Source organism: Dromiciops gliroides, chromosome 2, assembly GCF_019393635.1.
Source record: "Dromiciops gliroides isolate mDroGli1 chromosome 2, mDroGli1.pri, whole genome shotgun sequence".
Classification (NCBI taxonomy): Eukaryota; Metazoa; Chordata; class Mammalia; order Microbiotheria; family Microbiotheriidae; genus Dromiciops; species Dromiciops gliroides.
Window position 1 is genome coordinate 97,082,131 of NC_057862.1, and position 17,655 is coordinate 97,099,785.

Below are 17,655 nucleotides of genomic sequence, written 5' to 3' on the forward strand. Positions count from 1 at the left end.
TGGGAGAAGACCTTAAGTGTACATGCCCATATTTATATATAATCACTACTGGGGGCAGCTTGGGGGCAGCTAGGTGACACAGTGGATAAAGCACTGGCCCTGGATTCAGGAGGAAGGACCTGAGTTCAAATCCAGCCTCAGATACTTTACACTTACTAGCTGTGTGACCCTGGGCAAGTCACTTAACCCTCATTGCCCAGCCAAAAAAACAAACAAACAAAAACATATATAATTACTACTCCTATCCTCCAAGAAAAAGAGGGGTCAGGTCTCCCCATTACCTTAACCCTTTCATTGCCCTTTGGGGGCTTCCTTCCTTCTTCTTTCCTGTCCTGGATATTTATTTTACCCTGATTTCACCTGGATATAAATGTTTTACAAATGTAGAAAAGATAGAGAGATATAAGATACATACATAATTGACTTGGATAAATTCAGAAATGTTTGAATGTCCAAACTCAAACTAATGGTAAAATGTCATAAGGGCAAGAGAATATCACTGGAGTGCTCCTTGATTCCATGTTTGGCTGTATGCCATTTGATATTTTTATTAATGACTTGAATAAAGGCTTAGATGGCAATCCTGTCAAATTTTCAGATAACACAAAACAGGGAGTGATAGTTTAATATTACTGTATGACAGATTTGAGGTCAGAAATAATCTTGAAGGCTGGAACACTGGGCTGAATCTAGTAAAATGAAATCTAATGGGAAGCAAAAGCAGTGTGAGTGTGTGTGTGTGTGTGTGTGTGTGTGTGTGTGAGAGAGAGAGAGAGAGAGAGAGAGAGAGAGAGAATTGTGAAGTCTCGTTCAGTCATGCCCAACTCTTCATGACCTCATTTAGAGTTTTCTTGGCAAAAATACTGCCATTCCCTTCTCCAACTCATTTTACAGATAAGGAAACTGGGGCAAATAGGGTTAAGTGACTTCTCTGGAGTCACATAGCTAGCAAGTGTCTCAGACCAAATTTGAACTCATGAAGATGAGTCTTCCTGACTCCAGGCCTACCACTCTACTGTGCCACCTAGCTGCCCCATATGGTTTTGTACTTCAAAAAATCAACCTCAAAAGTTGCAAGGTGGTGACCATAGTTAGCATGTCTGAATAAGATCTGACAATTTGGGGTCACTATAAATTAATAAATTGATATAGCACCCAAAAGAAAACCAAGAGAATCTTGAGCTGCATTGAGGCAAACCGTCAATAACAAGGAGATGACTATATATGCTGCTGTATACTGCCCTCTTCAGACCATATCTGGAGGACTGTGTTTGGTCCTGGGGCCCCATTTCAAGAAAGACACTAATGAACTAGAGAGCACGCAGAGTACGGTAACCAGAAAAGTGACAGATTGACTTTTAGTCCATGTCACATGAGGAGAAGATAAACTGGAGATGGTTAATTCTGAAAAAGAAAAGACTAAGGACAGGATAATTCTGTTTTTCCGATTTTACTCATCCCATACTAAGCCATTTATTCTCCTCTAATTCTTTCTTTAGCAGTCTCGTTTGCTCTCTGATTCTTTCTCCTACAGATATTATTTTATTTATAAGATTTTTAACCCTTTATTTATTCTAGGAATTCCAGTAAAACTTGTGGCATAGCTATGGATTTCACTGAGACATTGTTTATAGATTATATGGAGTAATTCTCTTCTTCTAGGTTTGTTTCTTGGGTATCCCTGGCTCCAAAATATTTCTTTCCCTTAGGTATTTTCTTCAGTTTACTCTTTTCTCCAGACAGTTTATGAATTGGGACTTTGTATCAGGGCCAACCTCTGTGTGTTTCTAGAAAGAAAGGTTAGGCCCTCTTTGATACTGATCTTTATTATCTGGTATCTGAGTAATAAACAATACATTCTGCAAGGACGTAGCAACAAGTTCTCTGGATAGAGGGAGGAGGGAAGGGTCTACCTGGGGTAGTTCCTACCTTGGTGGTCTACATAGGGGCTGTCTGTGCCATCTATGCAGATGGTCTATGCTGGGTTGGTCTACGGGGGGGGGGGGGTAGTCTGTCCATTGTACACCTCCCTGAGCTTAACATGCTTTTGAGGTCCAGTTTAGTATCAGAGTGATACAGATAAAGGGTCCTGGCATCCTTGCTTCCATGCTGGTTCTTGTGCTGAAAGGGTAATATACCCTGAGCCACGAGCTAGACTTTTCTGACTCAATCTCTTCCCTAGTGTCCATGGGAATCTTTGTGTGGATTTAGCTGGCAACACATATTTACTGTAGTTTCTTCTTGAATTTCTTAGTTGAATTTCTTGAATTTCTCAGGCTGGTGCTGCCTTTTTTAAGTCCTTGCTGGAGTAATCATGAAAATTACACTTTTCTGCTTTCTCGCACTGGTTATCATCGGGACTGTTGTTTGGAAGAGGAATTTGACTGGTTATTTTTTGCGTTGGAGGTAAGAACTAGGAAAAATGGGTAGAAATTGCAAGAGCAAGAAAGTAAAATGACTCTCTACTGAGGCTTTACAAACAGCTGAAAAAAGAAAAGGGAAAGGAAAAGATATATTCAATTGAATGCAGAATTCCAAAGAATAGAAAGGAGAGATAAGAAGGTTTTCTCAAATGGGCAATGCAAGGAAATAGAAGAAAACAATAGTGTGTGAAAGACAAGAGATCTCCTCAAGAAAATTAGAGATATCAAGGGAAACTTTCATGTAAAAATGGTCATAATAAAGACCAAAAAAAAAAAGGTTAAGGATTTAACAGAAGCAGAAGAGAATAATAAGAGGTAGCAAGAACACACAAAATAAGAACTATACAAGAAAAATCTGAACATCACCCATAACCATGATGGTGTAGTTACTGATCCAGGAGAAAAAAGTCAAATGGGCCTTAGGAAGCATTGCTAACAATAAGGCTATTGGAAGTGATGGAATTCCAGCTGAGCTATTTAAAATCCTAAAAGGTGTTGCTGTTACATTGCCCTTCTCAATATGACAGAAAATTTGGAAAACACAACAGTGGCCAATGGATTGGAAAAGATCACTTTATATCCCAATCCCTAAAGAAAGGAAATGCCAAGGAATGTTCAAATTACCAATCAAATGCACTCATTTCACATGCCAGCAAGATTATGCTTGAGATTTTATAAGCTAGGCTTCAGTAATATATGAACCAAGAATTAGCTAAAGAGTTGTCTTGTTTTTGAGGAGGCAGAAGAATTACAGACCTAATTGTGAACATTTACTGGATTGTGGAAAGAGCAAGGAATTTGCAAGGAAAAAAAAAACATCCATTCCTGCTTCATTGACTACACTAAAGTCTTTGTGTGAATCACGAGACAATGTGGGAAATCCTCAAAGAGATGGGAATACCAAAACATCTTACTTGTCTCCTGAGGAATGTGTATGTGGGCCAAGAAGCTAGAGATAGAAGCAAACATGGATTTGATTGGTTTGAGATTGGAAAAGGAGGATGACAAGGCTGTATATTGTCACATTATTTAAGCTATATGCAGAGTACATCATGCAAAATGCCAATCTGGATGGATCACAAACTGAAATTAAGGTTGTTGGGCAAAATATCACCAATCCCAATATGTAGATGATAGCAGAAAGTAAAGAATTAAGAAGCCTTTAGATGAAGGTGAAAGAGAAAAGTGTAAAAGCTGACTTGAAGCTTAATATCAAAAAAACTAAGATCTTGGCAACTGGCCCCATAACTTCAAATAGAGGCAAATAGAGTGAGAAGAAATGAAAACAATGTCATATTTTATAGTCCTGGGCTCAGAGATCACTTGAAGACATTGACTGCAGGCATGAAATTTAAAAATGCTTGCTCTTTGGAAGGAAAGCTATGGCAAATATGGACAGCATACTAAGGAGAAAAGATATCACCTTGCCAACAAATGTCTGTGTGGTCAAAGCTATGGTTTTTCCAGTAGCAATGTATAACTGTGAATGCTGAACTATCAGGAAAGCTGAGCATGGCAGAATCCACACTTTCAAATTGTGATGCTGGGAAGCGAGTTTTGAGAGTCCCTTGGACAATAATGAGGTCCAATCAGTCAATACTTAAAGAATTTAACTTGGGCTATTCACTGGAAGTTTAAATACTGAAGCTGAAGCTTAAATACTTTGGCCACATAATAAGTCAGGATTTATTGGGAAATACCCCAATGTTAGGGAAGATTGATGGCAAATGGAGAAGGGGACAGCAGAATGGAAGATGGATAGATAGTATCATGGAAACAATGAACATGAACTTGGACAGACTTCAAGAGATAGTGAAGGATAGAAGGGCCTAGTATGATATAGTCCATGGGGTCACAAAGAGTCAGATATGATTGAACAACTGAACAAGAAAAAAACTTGGGCTTACTATTAAAAAATCCTTCCCAACAATTAGAATTATACATAAGTGGTATGGACTGCCTCAAACAGTAGATTTCCCCTTATTGGAGGTCCTTTAAGAGAGGTAGATAACCACTTCTCAGGTATGTTATAGGGCAGATTCCCTTTTTGTTGGACTAGATGGCCAATTCTTAAGATTCTATGATCCTGGGGCAGCTAGGTGGCACAGTGGATAAAGCAACAGCTCTGGATTCAGGAGGACCTGAGTTCAAATCCGGCCTCAGACACTTGATACTTACTGTGTGACCCTAGGCAAGTCACTTAACCCTAATTGCCTCACCAAAAAGAAAGAAAGAAAAGAAAAGAAAAAAAAGATTCTATGATCCTATGATCAAGGGAAGGGTAAAAAAAAAGGGGTGATTTGCTGAGTTGCATCCTCTTGGAAAATAAATTCCACAAACAATTATTAAAGACCTGGTTTTTAAGGCACTGTGCCTTTAACCAGGGATACAAAGACAAAAAAAGCAATCCCTTATCCCAAAGAGAGCATTTCATTTGCAATTTATATTACTGGAAATAATATAAATTCATAGCTAAGTTAATAAGTATAAACAAGGTAATATAAAGTAATATGAAGGAGACATGCTAACAAATGCAAAGATTGGGAAAGGCATCATACAAGAGGTCAGTCAGTCAGTCAGTCAGTCAATACCTGACCTGTTCTTTGAAAGAATCTAAGAATTCTTAAAAGTGAAAAGGGAAAGACCTCCAGCCAAAGAAAGGTCCCCTGTGCAAAGGGAGATATCATTTTCTGGCATCAACTAGCCAGCCGGTTTGACTGGTACAGGAATTCATGAAGGGAAATACTATAAAATAAGACTGGAAAAATCTGATATGTTGTGGACCAGATTGTGAAGTACTTTAAATGACAAGGTAAGGTTTAAAAAAAAAACTATCCTAGAGAAAATAGGTGGCCACTAACAATTTCTATGTAGGGTAATAACATGATCATATCTGTGTTTAGGAATCTGATGTAGCAGCTGTAATTTAAGTAAAACTAAAAATTGTCTTGTCTGAAATCTTCATTATAGTTTCCGTCATTTAATGTAAAAACATGAACTCCAGGGGAAAAGTTCTTTCTAAATATGTTTCACCAATATCTGAACATTTGTGGCTACCTTTTCTTCTATTCCCCTCATATTTAAAATCAGTTCTATCTTCCTCATATCTGATGTGCTTGCAGATACAAGGAAAGTTTCCTCTTCCCAAAACAGCCCTGATGATGACCAGTGAGAGAAAGCAGAAAAGCCTAATTCTCACTATTACTCTTGCAGAAATGGGGGGGGGGGGGGTGTGTGCGGCAAAAACCAGCCAGAGAAATCCAAGTTCTTAAACCGGTCAATGAATAGATAGGTAATTCATAGAAGAAAGTGGTAGCCCTTTAATAAAAGACATTTCTGGTCATTAGTACACTGCTTCTAGCCTTTATTCTGCTAATGGATCTACACATTAAAAACAATATAATACATAACAATTGAAAGTTAAAATCTGATTTGTTTTTTTTACTGGAGGTGATGCATTCCTGAAGACTTCCCATCTCTTATGCCCACAAGGAAAATCAAGCTGGATCTCTTGGAGTTTTGGAGCACTTTTTCTTCCTAAAGATCTTAAAGTATTTCCCACCTACATATTGTCTCATTTTTCTTCACCGATTCCCTCTGGTGTAAAGAAAGGCAATGAAAGCAACTGATTTACAATGATCACACAGCTTATAAGGCTGATCTAGGGTTCTGATTCTCCGGATGGCCAATCAATTAGTCAACAAGCATTTGTTAAGTGCCTACTCTAAGTAAGGTACTTTGCTAGTTGCTGGAACTAAAAAACAAAACAAAAGGAAACTCTACTAGGAGGATGCAACATGAATACAGGGCAGGGAGTAAAGTAGAGCAAAGGACAGATCAAAGAACTATAAGAATATCTGGGGCTGGAGACAACTAATAATTTTCCTAAGGTGTATGTCAATGTCACTCTTCTATTCAAAAACCTTTGGTTGCTCCCCTTTCCCTCTGGAATAAAATACAGACTCCTTATTCTGGTATACAAGATCCTCCAAAATCAGGTTCTAATCTACCTCCACTTTTCTGTCACTTAAACTTAAATTTAATATTGGCCTACTTCTCAAGGAACAGGAACACATCTGTATGATACTTACATTAATTCTTTTTGTTTGTTTTTTGAAGGGCAATGAGGGTTAAGTGACTTGCCCGGGGTCACACAGCTAGTAAATGTCAAGTGTCTGAGGCTGGATTTGAACTCAGGTCCTCCTGAATCCAGGGCCAGTACTTTATCCACTGAACTACCTAGCTGCCCCCCCATACTTACATTAATTCTACAGAATTTATTGATAATTTACAGACCATTGATGTTATACACACACACACACACACACACACACACACACACACACACGATACAACTATACATATGCCAAGCCATTCCACTAGTTACTCAATCTAAGTTCTCTACTCTGTTCCTTAAGCAGCATTATATAATAGGTCCAGCATGGCCCTGTCCAATTTCAGACTAGGTCTAAATGGTAATGGTAGTTAACAATAGCACTATTTTATATTCAGGAGGGCAAAGGGAACTTTTTCAAATAAACTGAATTCCAGACACTTTCAAATCCATTAGTAATGAGTAAATGAGATAAAGATGCACATAGGGTTTGATACTCTTTCTTTGGAGAGAGAGGAATACAGAAGAGAGGAACTGTATTCATCTATCAACCATTTTAGCTGTTTTTATTGTAAGAAATAATTATGAATAATCAATATCTGGGGGGACCCAGTGATCTCCCTTTCTTACTCCTTTTCCCCCTCACCTCCCTAATTCCAAAGTCTAAATTCTCTCTGAAAATAAGATTCATCTGGGTCAAAGGAGTCTTGAGGGGACACAGGTCCATTTATCTAGATGATGGCTAAAAGACATTACTGATGAGATTTAGCCTGCAGAATGAGTTCTAGGTGAGAACCATTGTGCCTCCATCAGCTTGGGTAGGATCTAGATGCTTTCTCTGAGGTCCTTCTTGCCAAGATTTGAGTGACCTAAGTCACAGTAGACTTCACCTAGGCTTTGTTTTAATATAACACACCTCCAAATCATATCAACCAATTATATTTAATTGCTATGTAATGGACCTCCTACAGTTAGAAGGTTATATAAACTGTGACCCCAACCCAATTAGAAGTCTTTGATCTGAGAGAGATGGCCATGGACCATCCTTTTATTAATAACCTGCCAGCCTATAAATAAAATTATTAAATTACCCAGAAACTGTCTCTCATATTTTTAATGATCAAACTGGCTTCCTGTCCAGATAGCAACATTTCCCTTCACACACTCTATGTTCCTAGACAAACTGGATTGCTTTTTGTTCCCTGAATTACACTTGCAACATTTTGCCAAATATCTTCTCTCCACCTCCAGCTTACAGAATTAGTATCTTCCTTCAATTTTCAATTCAGGTACCACTTCCACTGTGAGAACTTTCCTGATCTCCCTCTCCCCCCAGGCTGAGGCAGCTAGGTGGCACAATGGATAGAGCACTGGGAGTGGAGTAGGGAAGATCTAAGTTCAAATCCTGTCTCAGATGCTTACTATATGACCCTAGGCAACTTACTTAACCTCTGTCTGCCTCAATTTCCTCAACTGCTGAAATAAAGATAATAGTAGCACTTAGCTTGCAAGGTTGTTGTGAGGATTAAATGAGATAACATTTGCAAAGCACTTAGCACAGTGTCTGGCATGTAATAGGCACTATATGAATACTTATTACCTTCCCTTCTCTTTCTCTCCCTTCCCCCCCCCCCCCCCGCCAAAAAAGAAAGATACCTAGGTTTGTTTCATAACAATCTACTTTTGTACATAGGTCTCTAAATATTTGAGGATTTTTGAAAATTTTATTTCATGAAGGTTAGTGACTTCTGCTATCACATGATAGAGGAAATCAATAGAATTTAGGGAGGAAAACTTAAAGATTCTTTTTCATCAAGAAATAAAGGGTGGTGTAGATCTATTGATCTTTTGATTGATGCACACAAATTTCCTTCCTCAGTTGCTTGATTTTAGAATGGCCTCTAGTCCAATTATTATTTGCTCTTTGTGCTAGACTGGAGGCTACATGGAAGCACCTGGGTTCCCAGGATAATGAGCACTGCAGATATGGTAGCAGAGAGAAATATAAACATTCACACAAAGGCATCTTTAGTAGACTTAGCTATTTAAAAAACAAAAGGTTCAAGACACTGAGGAAGAAAAAACAGTTGACAAGTTTAGAAAATGGAATGTCAGGAAGACTATATGCACAACTATTTTTAAAATGTATTTCTTTTACATCTGCCTCACAAAGCAGAACTATCTAATTCAGTCTAGAATAGTATTGTACACTCAGGCACTCCTTTAAAAATTATTGATGACGATCTATTTATGAGTGTAAAATCATTTACATAAGTAGTGAACAACTACATCAGATCTAATAGTATTACCTCTCTCTCTCTCTCTCTCTCTCTCTCTCTCTCTCTCTCTCTCTCTCTCTCTCTCTCTCTCTCTCTCTCTCTCTCTCTCTCTCTCTCTCTTTCTCACACACACACACCAAGAAGGGAGGGATACAGTAAGCAACAACATGTTTTAATAAAGGAGACAATGGAAAGAGTCAGGAGGACCTCAACACTTAAATGAAGGACATGTGTGGTCACATTCTTACAAATGTCTTTACTTAACTTAGCATTTATCTCACCCATTTAGGTACTTCCCTCCAGCAGAAATAAGGTTAAAGGACTGTGGCTGTAGGGGTGCCTCTTCTCTTTTCTACACCTAACTAACACTTCATGGAAAAGAAGGAATAGAAACCTTTGTAGGAAAAGAATTTTCTTTCAGTTCAGTTGATCACAAATTCAACTTAACCCAGATAATAAAAGGGCAGGAAGGGAATCACTATACTGTTGTAATGGCAGAACTCATAATTGTTTTGTTTTCGATGGATTAACACCATTTTAATAAATGTCTTTAGTTAAGAATCTTTGCATTCCATTGTATTTTCTTAAAATGAAAATGGAATGACTTTAAGAAGCATCAAACACAGCAATGGGTGTAAATGAAAATACAAAGAAGCATATCTATAATTTCACAGGATAGAGAGCAGTGTTTTGACTGCAAGCTGCAATCCATTATGGCTACACCCAGACTCTTGAGTGATCTTCAATGGAGACAGATCAGGTAGAATGTTTATAAACAAGCCAACTGATGTGGCTTTTTCCCCCCTCTTTTTATTTTGTAAATGAAAAGTCAGTCATTGTGGAGAGAATGGAAGTGTCTGAAATATAGAGTCTCCACAAATATGAGCTTTCATCAGTTTTTCTAGAGGTCCTGACACTAACAGGAAAATATGCTAACATTTGCAAGAAAAAATAGCTTCTCAATTCTTAAATGAAAATTATTGTCTCAAACTAAGAAAAAAAAAAGAGATGGGGAAGGCAGAGAAATCACATTGCATTGCACTTCAAGGCAAAAACAAACTAAAAAAGCAGCCCCCAAAAAACACAAGCAATGCTGGCAGATGAAAGCCAGGCCCCACAAATCCCGATAACATGACATCCTCTTTATTAAAAACATCAGTCTTGGATGACTCTAAGCACAGTGATTTCGAAAATGTATACTGGTAAATTAGAACCACGTTTATGATTCTTCCTATTGCAAGTCCTTCACCCGTATCCTTCTGTGAGGAGGATGTGAAATTTTCAATTAAATGAGGCAAATCAACATGAGCATTGCTGATTTTAGCATGATAGGCCCAAATTTTCCATTAAAGATTACTGCTTAAACTGAATCTGTCAGGGCATTAAAAGGACAGGTTTCCTATCCAGAAAAAGAAAAGAAAAGAAAAGAAAAGAAAAGAAAAGAAAAGAAAAGAAAAGAAAAGAAAAGAAAAGACAAGAAAAGAAGAGGAATATCTAAATGAACATTTCAGAAAGTACTAATTCTTCTATGATCTACCTCATGGGATGGTTGTGAGAAAAGTGGTACCCCTGCTCTTTGGTCCTGGAGGGGTAATAACATCACTGATATTGTATATTGGTACAGATACTATTGCATTAAGAAAATCTCCTATAAAACAGAAATCTAAGGGCATTGTCTATAGACAGATTCAAGGCATGAAAGAAATCTTGTGGAAGTCATGGATCTTTTTTTGCCTAATACAAGTGGAGAGATAAAAGGTGGTGCTTACTTCTCCTGAATACCCTCCCTATGAAGAGGAACTAAAGCAAAGTAAACTAATTGAAGAAAAACTAGCTCCGGAAAGTCACTGACCACTTCTGTCAAGGAGAATTTCTTTTCTGAGATATAACCTAGTCTTAGGTGATCCACATATTCACCAATCCAGGAAGGTCAAAGAGAAACTATAATTACTTTCTCTCAAATATCCCTGATGGGGTGGGGGGAAGGAGAGAAGAAGGAAAGAGAGTGATGGGGGAAGTGAAAGAGGGGAGACAGAGATAGAAAAAGGAGGAGGGATGAAACAAAAGGACAGACACAGAGATGGCCAGATCATTGCAAAATATTAGGCAAAGTTATCTAAGATTCAGAAGACCTGGATCTGTTGCTTACTATCCATGTATCCTTAGCTGTCACTCAGCATCTCTGATCCCCAGCTTCCTTATCTGTAAATGAAAGGTAACAATACTTACACTCCTCACCTCACAAGACTATTGTGAGGAAAGCTTTGTACATCTACAAAGGCCACTATGAATAGAAATCATTACTCTTATTATTAATGTCAGCAATAATGGTATTGTTTCCATCTCATATAAGAATAAACCAACCATAAGAAAATGGCAAGTCAGGATTAGTTCAGCCTAAACCAATATATCATGTAATTTCATCAACATCTATTGGGTGACTATTATGTGTCCAGGGTACATTAGGGCTTTGTCAGTCCATGACAGCAGTCATCAGTAGAACTAGCTTTAGGATAAATTATGAAGTAAGGCAAATGTTTATTACAGTGAGCCAGCATAGCTTCATCAAGAGCAGGTCATGACAAAGTAACCTCATTTCCCTTTTTGATGGAGATTCTAGGCTGGTAGATCCAGAGACTAGGGCAGATACTCCTAGAAGTTAGGAAAGCATTTGACAAAGACTATTTAGATGGAAAAGATTAAGAGATGTGGACTAGACTATAGAACAATTAGGTGTATCCAGAACTGATTAAATGGGTGGAACCAAAAAGTAGCCATTCAAAATCACCCTAGAAGCTATCCTCTAGAGGAGTGCTTCAGTGATCTCTACTTGGACGTGTTCTGCTTCAAATTTTTAACAGTGACTTGGATAAAGCCATAACTAATTTGTAGATGTTCCAAATTTAAAAAGCATAGCTAACACACAGAGTATGATAATCACCTTCCAAAAAGGCTAGAACTAGAGGCCAAATCTAATCAGATACAATTTAATAGTGATGATTATAAAGTTCTACACTCAGGTTCCCAAAATCAATTATTGGGAGAAATGCCTAGCTAACAATAGATATGACAAAGGATCAATGGATTTTAGTTGCTCTAACCTCAATATGAGTCAACAGTTGTAATGTGACAGCCGTTTAAGCTAAAACTATCCTAGGCTGGGGCAGCTAGGTGGTGTAGTGAATAAAGCACTGGCCCTGGATTCAGGAGGATCTGAGTTCAAATTCAGCCTCAGACACTTGGCACTTACTAGCTGTGTGACGCTGGGCAAGTCACTTAACCCTGATTGACAAAAAAAAACCCACAACTATCCTGGGCTATATTAAAAGAGGCATAATGTCCAGACTGGGACAGCTAGGTGGCATTGTGGATAGAGTACTAGGCCTGGAGTCAGGAAGACTCATATTCCTGAGTTCAAATCAAGCCTCACACAATAGCTGTGTGACTCTGGGCAAGTCACTTAATGTTGTTTGCTTCAGTTCCTCATTTGTCAGATGAGCTAGAGAAGGAAATGGCAAACCACTCCAGTATCTTTACCAAGAAACCCCCAAATAGGGTCACAAAGAGTCAGATATGACTGAAACAAATAAACAACAATGTCCAGACTATGAGGGGTGACTGCCACATTGAACTTCTGATTTGATTAGTCCACATCTGGACTTCTGGTTAATACATTTTTAGAATGCTGATAAGCTGGAGCATGTCCAGAGGTTACCAGGATGGTACAATTGTAGAAAGCATACTATATAAGATGAGTTGAAGGAACTAGAAAAAGAGAGTGGGATTGGGGGGGGGGGGGCGGAGTAGAAAAAAAAAGCTGTTTTCAAGTATTTGAAGGGCTATCTTATGGAAAAAAAAATTCTGCTGTGTCCCTCAGAACAGAGCCAGTAATAATGGACTGAAGTTATAGAGAAGCAGATTTCAGCTTATCCTAGAGAGTGGCTTCCCAAGAATCCTAGCTGGCCAATATTGGAATGGACTGCCTTGGTGGGCATTGGGTCTATTAAGCGTAGATAATCACTTATTGGCAAAAATGTAACAGGAATCCTTATTCAGATATAGGTTGTACTAGATGACCCCCCGAGGTCCCTTCCAGTTCAGAAACTCTGAGAGTCTATGATTTTCAGGGATGGGATCTTACTATTTCAGGTTATTATTGAACAGCTTTGATTATTATACTTATTGATTGTACTGCTCTGAAGCAGGCCACTCTTTTTTTCTTCAGAGTTAATCCTCTTTCCATGCCCAACAGCATTCTCCTTTCTAAAAGGTGCCCTGGTAAGTGGAAGATTATGTGGACCAGTTTGATTGCATGCTGATCTAGTTCAATTATCTACTTGGAAAAAAAATGTCAGCCACAGTTTAAAAGCACAGAACATGAGCCTCATAGTTCTAGGAACTCATGTATATACTCTCCAAAAACACAGTTTTCTTCATACATATTCAAATGGAACTATGACTACATGGAAATAGCTGTGAAAAGAACACACTGTATTTCATTTGAATTTTGCATCAATCCCTCTTGTTTGATGGAAAATGAAGTGGAGAAAGAGACAGAAACAGGGAGGGAGAGAAGGAGATTCAAAGATGAGAGAGAGAGAGAGAGAGAGAGAGAGAGAGAGAGAGAGAGAGAGAGAGAGGGAGAGAGAGAAATTTGTTGTTCATGGAAATATGGTTAGTGTTAAAAGTTCAATGACAGTAAAGGAAGTCAATTGCATATGTTACAATAACATTGGGTATCTAGATTGGGACCAGACATGAGGTGCATACACACAGATACAGATCATTTGGAGAGCAAATCACGGTCCATGATCTGACTGTGCTAGCTGACACCACTACCAGCCTGAGGCAAAATTATAAAGTTGGAAGGGTTGGACTTACATATTTCCAGCCTCCCCTCTTGGATATGAACAGCCTGAGAGCTCATGAATACCCTTGGGATATTTAAAGAACCAGAGGAAACTCTGTAGTGCATTGGGTGGATCTCTCCCTATGTCAGTTTCCTTGTCTATGAAATGAAGATAATTCATAACAGAATCGGAGAATCTTCAAGTAGGAATAAGTCTCAGAAGTCATATAGTCCAACCCACATCTGACTGAGAATCCTTCCTACAATATTCCTGACAAGTGGTCATCCAGACTCTTCTGGAAGTTCTCTAAAACCCTTCCCCTTAAGAAAGGGGATAGATCTAAAGACTAGGAAGTTTGGAGTCTAAATCAGCCTATCTGTAAATCCTATCCTTTGCTATTTGTTTTGTTCTCAGCTGTCAAGCAGAACAAAGCTTTTACCAATGAGAGCCCTTCAAATGTGTGACGACAGAGGAAGGAACAAGTTCTCTGGATTTGGAGTGGATCTAGGTCCAAATGCTTTGTGACTTTCAAGAAGTATGAACTTAGGCAAGTCCTTTGACATCTAAGAGACTCAATTCCCTCATCTATAAAGGAAAAAAGTTGATCTAGATTACCTCTAGGATCATTTGTAGCTCTACATCATATGATCTTATTCCCCAGAAGCCTTCTCCAGGCTAAATATCCCCATTTTCTCCCATTGATACACATATGGCATGATCTAAAGGCATCCTAACTGCCTTCTTCTGGGTGCTCTCCAATTTATCAATTCCCTTCCAAAAATGTGGTGCCCAGACCCACATGTACAAAAATATTTATAGCTGCTCTTTATGTGGTAGCAAGGAATTGGAAGTTGAGGGGGTGCCCATCAATTGGGGAATGACTGGACAAGTTGTGGTGTATGAATACAATGGAATACTATTGTGCTGTAAGAAATGATGAGCAGGAGGAGTTCAGAGAAACCTGGAGGGTCTTACGTGAGCTGATGATGAGTGAGATGAACAGAACCAGAAGAACATTGTACACAGTATCATCAACATTGAGTGTCGATCTACTGTGATGGACTATATTCTTCTCACCAATGCAATGGTACAGAAGAGTTCCAGGGAACTCATGATAGAAGAGGATCTCCAAATCCAAGAAAAAAAAAAAAAGAACTGTGGAGTATAGATGCTGAATGAACCATACTATTTCTTTTGTTTTTGGTGCTGTTGTTTTTTTTTCTATTTTGAGGTTTTTCATCATTGCTCTGATTTTTTCTCTTATAACAGGACTAATGCAGAAATAGGATTAATGTTATTATGTGTATATATATATATATATGAGTGTATAGACATATCTATATGTATATATATATAGATATATAGAAATAACCTATATCAGATTACCTGCTGTCTAGGGGAGGGGGGAGAAAGGGGAGGGAGGGAGAAAAATCTGAAATTGTAAAGCTTGTATAAATAAAAGTTGAGAACTATCTTTACATGTAATGGAAAAAATAAAATACCTTATATGTTAAAAAAAAAATGTGGTGCCCAGGATAGGATTACAATGTTCTAGATGTGGTCTAGCAAAGATGGGCAGGCCTCAAGGTACACACTATTCCTCTAATCATTTTTCATCCGAGATCACAGTTGCTTTTTAAAAATTATTATTACCATACCACACTGTTGGCACTAAAATCCCCAAGGAAAATTCTGGGATGGGCAACTCATTAAACAAATTTCCATAATTTATTATAAGATGTGAATGATTTTCCAGATCAAATGAGATAATAGAATCATGGATTTAGAGTTAGAAAGGACCTCACAGATTGTTTTGTCCAATCCCCTCTTTTTACAGTTGAGTAAACTAAGGCTCAGGAAAGTCATTTCCCTACCATGGTCACTCAGCTAGTAAATATCAGGCAAGAGATGTGAATTCAGGTCTTCTAGACTCTTCCTTAATAGCTTTGAAGTTCCCTGGTGAACTTCTGTATCAGACCATGCCATAAATTGTATCCTCTCTGGCACAGAGATTAGCAAAAGGTTTATTACTCTGTTCCTGTCCACACCTTCTTAAATCTTCCTCATTCTCTCAGGCACACCTGCCTACCTTACAGAATCCTTGTTAGAATGAAATAAGTTAATAGATGGAATGTACTTCTAAATGGCAAAGTGCTTATGATAATAGCATGTATATAGAAATATAAGATTTGCAAAGCACTTTACCTATATCATTTCATTTGATCCTCCTAACAACCCTGGAGGTTAAATGACTTGTCCACGGTCATACTGCTGGTATGTGTCTGAGGCAAGATTTAAACTCAGGTCTTCCTGACTCCAAGTGCAACACTATCCACCATCCCATACCTTGATGCTTCTATATGTTATACAAGTATGTGCCATTGTCATTGCTCCTAATATTCAAATCTGGGAAGTACCCCCTAGAAATACTTCACTTACTCTCATTGGCACAGAGAGTGCTTAAGGAAAAGTGAACCTCCAGGATTAATGCAGACTTCCTCTACCTAAATAATGACATCATTACTGATACATTTTTGACTCAATGTATCTAGTTTGAAATATGTACTCTAGTGAAAGTGAAATATTAAAGACTAGACAAGATGAAATGGGAAATTCACACTGAAAATAAGAACTGTATTTCATTCAAAGGAAAAATGGAAGTATAGATTGCATAACATACACACATAGATGAATACATACCTACACACACAATATAGCATAGGAATCAACAAAGCAGCTGCAGAACTATAGGACTCAGGGTAACAATCCCTAAGGTCTGCATAACTAAGTTATGCAAAGTTAAAAAGAGAACTTGATCTAAGGAACCTAGGACAGCAAGTATGGACCATATACACAACCCAAGCCTCACTCCCTTGCTTAGCTTCACCTGCAGATCTATAATATTGTATCATGGAGAAAGCTTTCCTTTAACCTGTGAGGACTTTCTAGCATTCATTTTTTTATTATTATTATTCCAGCTCTGCCACTCCAAGAGATCTTCTGGTTTAAGAATACTGAATCTTTGCAAATCTTCCTAAACTATGTGCCTCAATAACATACCATGATAAAATTTTTAGTTAATTGTCATACAAAAAACACTCTTTCTTTTTATTAGTTAAATTTTTTCTTCTTTTTAAATCTTATCCTATGTCCCCTTATTCTATTATTATTAGAAAGAATAAAGAGAAGTGCTAAATTATCCTATTCTTTAACATTTATTATTTCATATCTATCATCAGATTTCCACTTATTCTGTTCTTTCATCAACTAAATACTCCTGGTCATTCAACTTGTCCTTGCCTCTCTCTCCTGCCTCTAATTACTTTAGCTGACCTTACTTGAGTTCTTTTGTCCTTACTATGTCATATTTGAAATTAAGAGATTAAAATTAAATAGGATATTCAGAATGAGCATGTATTACATACAGTATTATATATAGTGACATAACAGTCTCATGTTATTTTCTACAAATTTTCTTATCCAGTCCAAGATCTTATTTGCTTTTCTGACTATGACTACCCCTTGACAAATGATCTCTTCAGACAGTCCACAACAATGACTAGGACCCGTTCCCAAAAAGTCAAAATTAATTCATAAAATAATTGAAGTACTTCTTTCAATGCATAATATTTTGTAACTTGCTGGATTCTATTTGTCCAGTTAAGTAAATTCTTTAAATCCTTCTAGATTGCCATGATAATGCTTGATAATCCTTGGGCAGCTAGGTGGCACAGTGGATAGTGCACTGGCCCTGGATTCAGGGGGACCTGAGTTCAAATCTGACCTCAGACCCTTGACACTTACTCGCTGTGTGACCCTGGGCAAGTCACTTAACCCCAAATGCCTCACCAAAAAAAAAAAGGGTGTGGGGGTTAGGTAGATAATGTTTGATAATCCTAGGTTTTTATTATTGAGTGATGTTTGATAGAAATCCCAGATTTGGAGTCAGAAAATCTCAGATGAGACCCAGCTTTGAACTTAACTGTGGG